Raw genomic sequence first — 9,396 nt, 5'->3', positions numbered from 1 at the left:
CGATGGGTTCGGGGAGACGACGGACTCGGGGACGACGGTGCGCGACGAGCTCAGGGACGACGGTGCGCGATGGGCTCGGGGCGATGACAGGCTTGGGAGCGACGACGACGGTGATGGGCTCGGGGCGACGACGACGGCGACGACGGGCTCGTGGAGGACGCGCGGGCCAACGGGGATGCGCTCGGGTGTGACGACGAGAATGAAGAGAGAACGGGGGGAAATGGAAGTTGGTGGAATTTTTGACAACTCCCGCAATATACGAATACCTTTGTTTCCGGTTGGTGGCTCAAACCGGGACCAAAGCAACACTTTAGTCCCGGTTTGGTACACCAACCGGGACTAAAGGTCAATTTCGATAACTCACGCAATATATACGAAAATTTGGTTCCGGTTGGTGGCACGAAGCAGGACCAAAGCCACACTTTCGTCGGCCCAAAAGGGCGGTAAGAAGAGACCTTTCGTACCGGTTGATGGCTACAACATGGACCAAAGGTCCGTATTGGTCCCGGTTGGAGCCACCAACCGGGACCAAAGTGTGGTGCTGCCCGGGGCCAAAAGTTTAGTCCCCACATCGCTAGCCGAGAGAGGTAGCGAGTGGTTTATAAGCGCTGCTGCGCACAACCTCTCGAGCTCCTCTCAATTGCACGCTTCCGGGCCTAATCTGTCACTGCCTATGGGCCTATTGGGCCTACTACGGGCCTGAATCCTGACCCAATAGGCTGGTTGGGTTTCTAGTCGTATTCACGCCGTGGTGGCCAAGTAGGTGGCATTTTTTTTAACAAAATTCTATTTTTTTGTTTTTTACTTTATTTATTTTATTTTGTTCCTCTTACTCTTTTTCAGTGATTCTTTTTTGCTTTTAGGTCAATTTTTTTAAGATGCACCATTCAAAGCACATCATCAATTTTCTACTATTTCTCACTTCATTTGGTATTTTTAATGCATTTACTGATTTTTTGAGCTAAATGACCCTTAAATTGAAAAGCACTACAAATGAACTCTAAAAATGTTGAAAGTTGGCATGGTATCATCATTTCACCCACATAGCATGTGCTAAAAAGTTGAGAGGGTTACCGCAAAAACTGAATGCACTTCGTGTACAAAATAGACAATCTCTTTGGAAGTATGAGGGTTTCATACGAAAACTCATCTGTTACAAAGGGATTTCATTTTTTGAACTTATTTGAACTCCAGAATTTTTGTGTGTTCAAAATGCACCATTCAAAGCCACATCATCAATTTTCTACTATTTCTGACTTCATTTGGTATTTTTCGTGCATTTACTGATTTTTTGAGCTAAATGACTCTTAAATTGAAAAGCACTACAAATGAACTCTAAAAATGTTGAAAGTTGACATGGTATCATCATTTCATCCACATAGCTTGTGCTAAAAAGTTGTGAGGGTTGCGGCAAAAACTGGATGCACTTCGTGTACAAAACGGACAATCTCTTTCGAAGTATGAGGGTTTCATACGAAAACTCATCTGTTACAAAGGGATTTCATTTTTTTGAACTTCTATGAACTCCAGACTTTTTGTGTGTTCAAAATGCACCACTCAAAGCCACATCATCAATTTTCAACTATTTCTAACTTCATTTGGTTTTTTTCATGCATTTACTGATTTTTTTGAGCTAAATGACTCTTAAATTGAAAAGCACTACAAATGAACTCTGAAAATGTTGAAAGTTGGCATGGTATCATCATTTCACCCACATAGTATGTGCTAAAAATGTGAGAGGGTTGCGGCAAAAACTGGATGCACTTCGTGTACAAAACGGACGATCTCTTTCGAAGTATGAGGGTTTCATACAAAAACTCATCTGTTACAAAGGGATTTCATTTTTTTAAACTTATATGAACTCCAGACTTTTTGTGTGTTCAAAATGCACCATTCAAAGCCATATCATCAATTTTCAACTATTTCTGACTTCATTTGGTATTTTTCATGCATTTACTGATTTTTTGAGCTAAATGACTCTTAAATTGAAAAGCACTACAAATGAACTCTGAAAATGTTGAAAGTTGACATGGTATCAACATTTCATCCACATAGCTTGTGCTAAAAAGTTGTGAGGGTTGCGGAAAAAACTGGATGCACTTCGTGTACAAAATGAATAATCTCTTTCGAAGTATGAGGGTTTCATACGAAAACTCATCTCTTACAAAGGGATTTCATTTTTTGAACTTATTTGAATTCCAGACTTTTTGTGTGTTCAAAATGCACCATTGAAAGCCATATCATCAATTTTCAACTGTTTCTGACTTCATTTGGTATTTTTCATGCATTTACTGATTTTTTGAGCTAAATGACCCTTAAATTGAAAAGCTCTACGAAAACTCATCTGTTACAAAGGGCATTTCATTTCTACACTTTTTCTTTGCTTGTGTTATTTGCTTATGGCGCCGTAACCATGGATAATCTTCATCGTTTAACATGGTGCTTGGGTCAGCCTTGACTTTGAAGGGAGGAATTTCATGAAACTTTTCATAATCTTCACACATGTCTGTCTTGCCCTCCAATCCCACAATGTCTCTTTTTCCTGAAAGAACTATGTGGCGCTTTGGCTCATCGTATGATGTATTCCTTTCCTTATATTTTCTTTTTCTCGGTTTGGTAGACATGTCCTTCACATAGAAAACCTGCGCCACATCATTGGCTAGGACGAATGGTTCCTCTGCGTGCCCAAGATTGTTCAGATCCACTGTTGTCATTCCGTACTATGGGTCTATATGTACCCCGCCTCTTGACAGATTGACCCATTTGCACTGAAACAAAGGGACCTTGAAATCATGTCCATAGTCAAGTTCCCATATGTCCACTACGTAACCATAATATGTGTCCTTTCCCCTCTTGGTTACTGCATCAAAGCGGACACCGCTGTTTTGGTTGGTGCTCTTTTGATCTTGGGTGATCGTGTAAAATGTATTCCCATTTATCTCGTACCCTTGGTAAGTCAAGACAGTCGAAGATGGTCCCCTGGCCAATTAGTACAGCTCATCAGAAACAGTGTTGTCACACATGAGACGTTTTTGCAACCAACTGCCGAAAATCCTGATGTGTTCATATGTAATCAAGTCGTCACACTGCTCCGGGTGCTTGGAGCTCAGAATATTCTTGTGTTCATCGACATACAAGGTCACCAAGGTAGAATTATGTAGAACTGTGTAGTGTGCTTGAGACCAAGAATGCCCATCCCTACATATTATTGAGTCCACTCCTAGTGTGCCTTTTCCAGCTAGTCTCCCCTCATACCGCGACTGAGGGAGACCAATCTTCTTAAGGTCAGGAATAAAGTCAGCACAAAACCCAATGACATCCTCTGTTGGATGGCCCATGGAGATGCTTCCTTCTGGCCTAGCGCGGTTACGAACATATTTCTTTAAGACTCCCATGAACCTCTCAAAGGGGAACATATTGTGTAGGAATACAGGGCCTAGAATGACAATCTCGTCGACTAGATGAACTAGGATGTGCGTCATGATATTGAAGAAGGATGGTAGGAACACCAGCTCAAAACTAACAAGACATTGCACCAAACCACTCCTTAACCTTGGCAGGATTACTAGATCGATCACCTTCTGAGAGACTGCATTGAGGAATGCACACAGCTTCACAATGGCTAATCGAACGTTTTCCGATAGAAGCCCCCTCAATGCAACCGGAAGCAGTTGTGTCATAATCACGTGGCAGTCATGAGACTTTAGGTTCTGGAACTTTTTCTCTGCCATATTTTTTATTCCCTTTATATTCGACGAGAAGCCAGACGGGACCTTCATACTGAGCAGGCATTCAAAGAAGATTTCCTTCCTTTTTTGGTAAGAGCGTAGCTCGCAGGACCTTCATACTGCTTTGGATGCATGCCGTCTTTTTCATGCACACGTTCATGTTCCTCCCATGCCTTTGGTGTATCTTTTGTCTTCCCATACACTCCCAAGAAGCCTAATAGGTTCACGCAAAGATGCTTCGTCACGTGCATCACGTCGATTGCAGAGCGGACCTCTAGGTCTTTCCAATAGGGTAGGTCCTAAAATATAGATTTCTTCTTCCACATGGGTGCGTGTCCCGCATCGTCATTCGGAACAGATAGTCCGCCAGGACCCTTTCCAAAGATTACTTGTAAATCATAGACCATATCAAATATGTGATCACCATTACGGAGGGCGGGCTTCTTCCGGTGATCTGCCTCACCTTTGAAATGCTTTCCTTTCTTTCGACATTGATGGTTGGTCAGAAGAAATCGATGATGCCCGAGGTACACATTCTACCTCCATTTGTCCAAATATATATTGTCGGTGTCATCTAAACAGATTGTGCATGCGTTGTATCCCTTTTTTGTCTGTCCTGAAAGGTTACTGAGAGCAGGCCAATCGTTGATGGTTACAAACAGCAACGCATGTAGGTCAAATTCCTCCTGTTCGTTCTCATCCCACACACGTACACCATTTCCATTCCATAGCTGTAAAAGTTCATCAACTAATGGCCTTAGGTACACATCAATGTCATTGCTGGGTTGCCTAGGTCCTTGGATGAGCACTGGTATCATAATGAACTTCGGCTTCATGCACAACCAAGGAGGAAGGTTATACATACAGAGAGTCAAATGCCATGTGCTATGCTTGCTGCTCTGCTCCCCAAAAGGATTAATGCCATATGCACTTAAACCAAACCATACGTTCCTTGGGTCACGTGTAAAGTCGCTCCACTTTCTCTCGATCTTTCTCCACTACGACCCATCAGCGGGTGCTCTCAACTTCCCGTCTTTCTTATGGTATTTTATGTGCCATTGCATCAACTCGGCATGCATTTCGTTTCTGAATAGACGTTTCAACCGTGGTATTACAGGAGCATACAACATCACCTTGACAGGAACCATCTTCCCGGTGTGCTGGCCCTCAACATCACCAAGGTCATCTCTTCTAATCTTATACCGCAATGCGCCGCATACCGGGCATGCGTTCAAATCCTCGTACGCACCGTGCTAGAGGATGTAGACATTAGGGCATTCATGTATCTTCTGCACCTCCAATCCTAGAGGGCATAGAACCTTCTTTGCTTTGTACGTATTGCCGGGCAATTCGTTACACTTTGGAAGCTTCTACTTCATTAATTTCAGTAGCTAACTAAATCCCCTGTCAGATACACCATTGTCTGCCTTCCATTGCAGCAATTCTAGTGTGGTACCGAGCTTTGTGTTGTCATCTTCGCAATTTGGGTACAACCCTTTTTTGTGATCCTCTAACATGCGATCAAACTTAAACTTCTCCCTTTCACTTTTGCATTCTCTATGTGCATCAACAATGACCCCACGAATATCATCATCGGGCACATCGTGTGGTTCCTCTTGATCTTCAGCTTCCCCCATTGCAACATCACCGTATTCAGGGGGCGGGTAGTTGTCATCATCCTCTTCTTCTACGTTGTCTTCCATCATAACCCCCCTTTCTCCGTGCTTGGTCCAAACATTATACTGTGGCTTAAAACCCTTCTGAAGCAAGTGTAAGTGAAGGGTTTTGTAGTCAGAGAATTCCTTCGTATTCCCATAGATAGTACATGGACAATGCATAAAACCATTCTGCTTGTTTGCCTCAGCCGCTTCAAAAAAATTATGCAGGCCCTTAATATACTCGGAGGTGCGCCGGTCACCGTACATCCATTGCCAGTTCATCTGCGTGCGTTATATACTAAAGTTTATTAAAAACCATTACAACATATCATGAATAGAGAAGTAAACAAATTAATAGAAAATCATCATCACATTAAAGCCAAAGTACAGTAGTGACCAAAATAAATACATAACGTTCTTATATAGTTCTCACTATTGAACAACATATAGCTCTCTAGAGCATATAATTAGAACATACATTGAAACTATTTAATTTACATGCAACAACAAATGCGATCATAACCGCAACTAAGGTACAAATTGATCCAACGACATAATGATACCAAGCCTCAGCATGAATGTCATATTTTCTAATATTTCTAATCTTCAAGTGCATTGCATCCATCTTGATCTTGTGATCGTCGACGACATCGGCAACATCCAACTCCAATATCACCTTCTCCTCTTCAACTCTTTGTAATTTTTCTTTCCAGTAATTGTTTTATTTCTCAACCAAATCTAACTTGTCGGCAAGAATTTCTATGTCGGTTTGAATTTCCGGTTCACATACCTCCTAGATTCAAAAAAATCTATGTCACGTTGGTCGGCATAATTTTTATAAACACTAAATAAAACAAATAGTTATAAAAGATAATATATACCACATCCGAATCATAGACATGACGAGAGCCGACGGAGGCAGATACCAAAACCATCGCACTATATAATAACAAACAATAATAGAAGTAAGAAAATTACACATGTATCTATCTAAATCATACAAGTAAGAACTTTTTTCTTTTAGAAAGAAGATAACAAGAAGAGACTAACCACGGTGATGCCGATGCTGAGATGGGCGTGGGCGATCGACGGTGGTGATGACGGGGATGGGACACGAACGGACCGCCAAAGCTACATAAAATTTGAGGAAAATGGAGCTTGGACAAGGAGCGTCGAGAGGAGAAAGCTTAAGTGTGGCTTGGGCATTTCATCGAACACCTTATGTGCATAGGAGGTGAGGTAGAGCGCCACAAATCTCTCCCATGGCCAGCCAAAAAAACAGAGCAGTGCACTGCTCTGCTTGCGGGCAGGGGGTATATGTAGGCCAAGCATTGGTCCCGGTTTGTGGAAGGAACCGAGACTAAATTTCAACATAGGGTCCCAGTTCCAGCCAAAAACCGGGACTAATGGTTGTGGGCCAGGAGCGAGGCACATTGGTCCCGGTTCGTGTTTGGAACCGGGACAAAAGGGGCCAGATGAACCGGGACCAATGGCCCACGAGGCCCGGCGGGCGCCCTCGCCTCACGAACTGGGACCGATGGCCCCATGGGTCCCGGTTCGTAAGTGAACCGGGACTAATGGGATTTCATCAAGTGGACCAAAGCCCTCTTTTCTACTAGTGAATGGCTCTAGTGCTTCACTTATATCTTTGTAGAGCACGGCGGTGTTTTATTTTGTAGAAATTGTTTAACTCTTGTACCTCACTTATATTATTTTGAGAGTCTTAAAACAGCATGGTAATTGGTTTAGGTTATGAATTTAGTCCTAATATAATGAGCATCCAAGAGGGATATAATAAAAACTTTCATGTTAAGTGCATTGAATACAATGAGAAGTTTGATTCCGTGCATATAGTTTTGAGATATGAAGATGGTAATATGAGAGTCATATTAGTAATTGTGAATTGGAAGAAATACTTGTGTTAAATTTGTGATTCCCATAGCATGCACGTATGTTGAACCGTTATGTGATGAAGCGGAGCATGATTTGTTTAATGATTGTCAACCTTTGTGTGAGAGTCGGGATCGCGTGATGGTTAACTCCTACCAACTCTCCCCCTAGAAGAATGCATCTAATACTTTGCTTCAATAAATAATAGACTTTTGCAATAAGTACGTGAGTTCTTTATGATTAATGTTGAGTACATGGATTATACTCACTCTGACCCTTCCATCAATGCTAGCCTCTCTAGTACCGCACAACTTTTACCGGTGCGTTAAACCCACCTTCCTCAAAACAACCACCATATATTTCCTCAAAACAGCCACCATACCTACCTATTATGGCATTTGCATAGCCATTCCGAGATATATTTCCATGCAACTTTCACCATTTCGTTTTTATGACACGCACCATCATTGTCATATTGCCTTGCATGATCGTAAGATAGCTAGCATGATGTTTTCATGGCTTGTCCGTTTTTGATGTCATTGCTACGCTAGATCATTGCACATCTCGATACACCGCCGGAGGCATGCATATAGAGTCATATTTTGTTCTAGGAATTGGGTTGTATTTTTTGAGTTGTAAGTTAATATAAGTGTGATGATTTGCATTATTGGAGCATTGTCCCATGTGAGAGAAAATGATGATGGAAGCTATGACTCCCTCACAAGTTGGGATGAGTATATGGACTTTACAAAAAAAGAGGCTAGTGAAGCCCATGCAAAATAAAAGAGGCCAAAGATGCCCACATAAAAAAAGAAAAAAAAGAAAAAGAAAAAATGAGAGAAAGAGAGAAGGGACAATGCTACTATCTTTTTCCACACTTGTGCTTCAAAGTAGCACCATGATCTTCATAAAAGAGAGTCTCCAATTTTGTCACATCCATATACTAGTGGGAATTTTTCATTATAGAACTTGTCTTGTATATTCCAATGATGGGCTTCCTCAAATTGCCATAGGTCTTCGTGAGCGAGCGAGTTGGATGCACACCCACTTAGTTTCTTTTTGAGCTTTCATACACTTATGGCTCTAGTGCATCCGTTGCATGGTGTCACATCCCTAGCTACCCTTTTGATGACTAGCAAGATTGTGCTCATATTTTCATTCTAGCATTAAAAATGAAAATGGAAATCAAAAGAAAATCACTAGCAACTTCCTTTTCAAAACAATTCAAAGTTGTGACAAATCAATGAACCCAAAATGGCCTTCATAAAAGTCCATCATTTTTAATAAATATTGGAAACCACAATTCAAGGGTGGATTTATTTTTAAAACTACTTTTGGCATTTTATTTTAAACACAAAAGCCACTGAGATCAAATATATATTTGATTTCAAATATTTTAGAAATTCATAAAATGTTGAATCTTTTATATGGGGTTGGAAATATTCTAAATAACACCCGAGCATTATTTATACTATTTTATAAATAGTTTGGAGCCAAAAACAAAATTAAACAAATGTCAGAAAGTTTTAAAAAGAAAACAGAAATAAAAAAAAGTGGAAAAGAGTTACATGTCGCTCAGGCCCAGCCCAGCTTCCCCCTCGTGTCATCTTCCTCGTGCCAGCGAGCAGCAGGATGTGGCCGCCGCTCGTTTCGGCGAGGCCACGCACCTGTGTGCCTGCCTCGACCTCCCCGTCGCGCTGGCATAAAGGGATAAGCTCCCCGCTCCGCTCCCAGCTCTCTCCCTCTCCCCATTCGCCCTTGTGCTTCCCCCCTCTCTGTCTGCCATGGCCGAGGCTTGAGCTCGCTGTCGACAAGCCGCTCCAGCCTCCCTCTCCCTCCTCCGAGCCGCGTGGAAGAACCGCAGTGACCTCATGAAGCTCCCAAGTTAGTCGTACGACGCCGAGAGCCCCTCAGTCACCGGATCACCGTCGTCTTCTTCCTCGGGCTGCCGTTGATCGCCGCCGTCGTTCTCCGTCCCCAGGCCATCCCCGAGCACGCTTTCGACGCATCTGCACTCCCCGTGAGCCCAGGGTGCTTTCCCCTTGTTTCCCCCCTCGATCCCGTGCCCTAGCGTCCGATTCCACCGGAGCCTGATGAGATCCACCGTGGGAGCTCGTCGC

The sequence above is a fragment of the Hordeum vulgare genome, chromosome 6H, assembly GCF_904849725.1.
Source record: "Hordeum vulgare subsp. vulgare chromosome 6H, MorexV3_pseudomolecules_assembly, whole genome shotgun sequence".
NCBI lineage: Eukaryota > Viridiplantae > Streptophyta > Magnoliopsida > Poales > Poaceae > Hordeum > Hordeum vulgare.
This window is presented reverse-complemented; position numbering follows the sequence as displayed.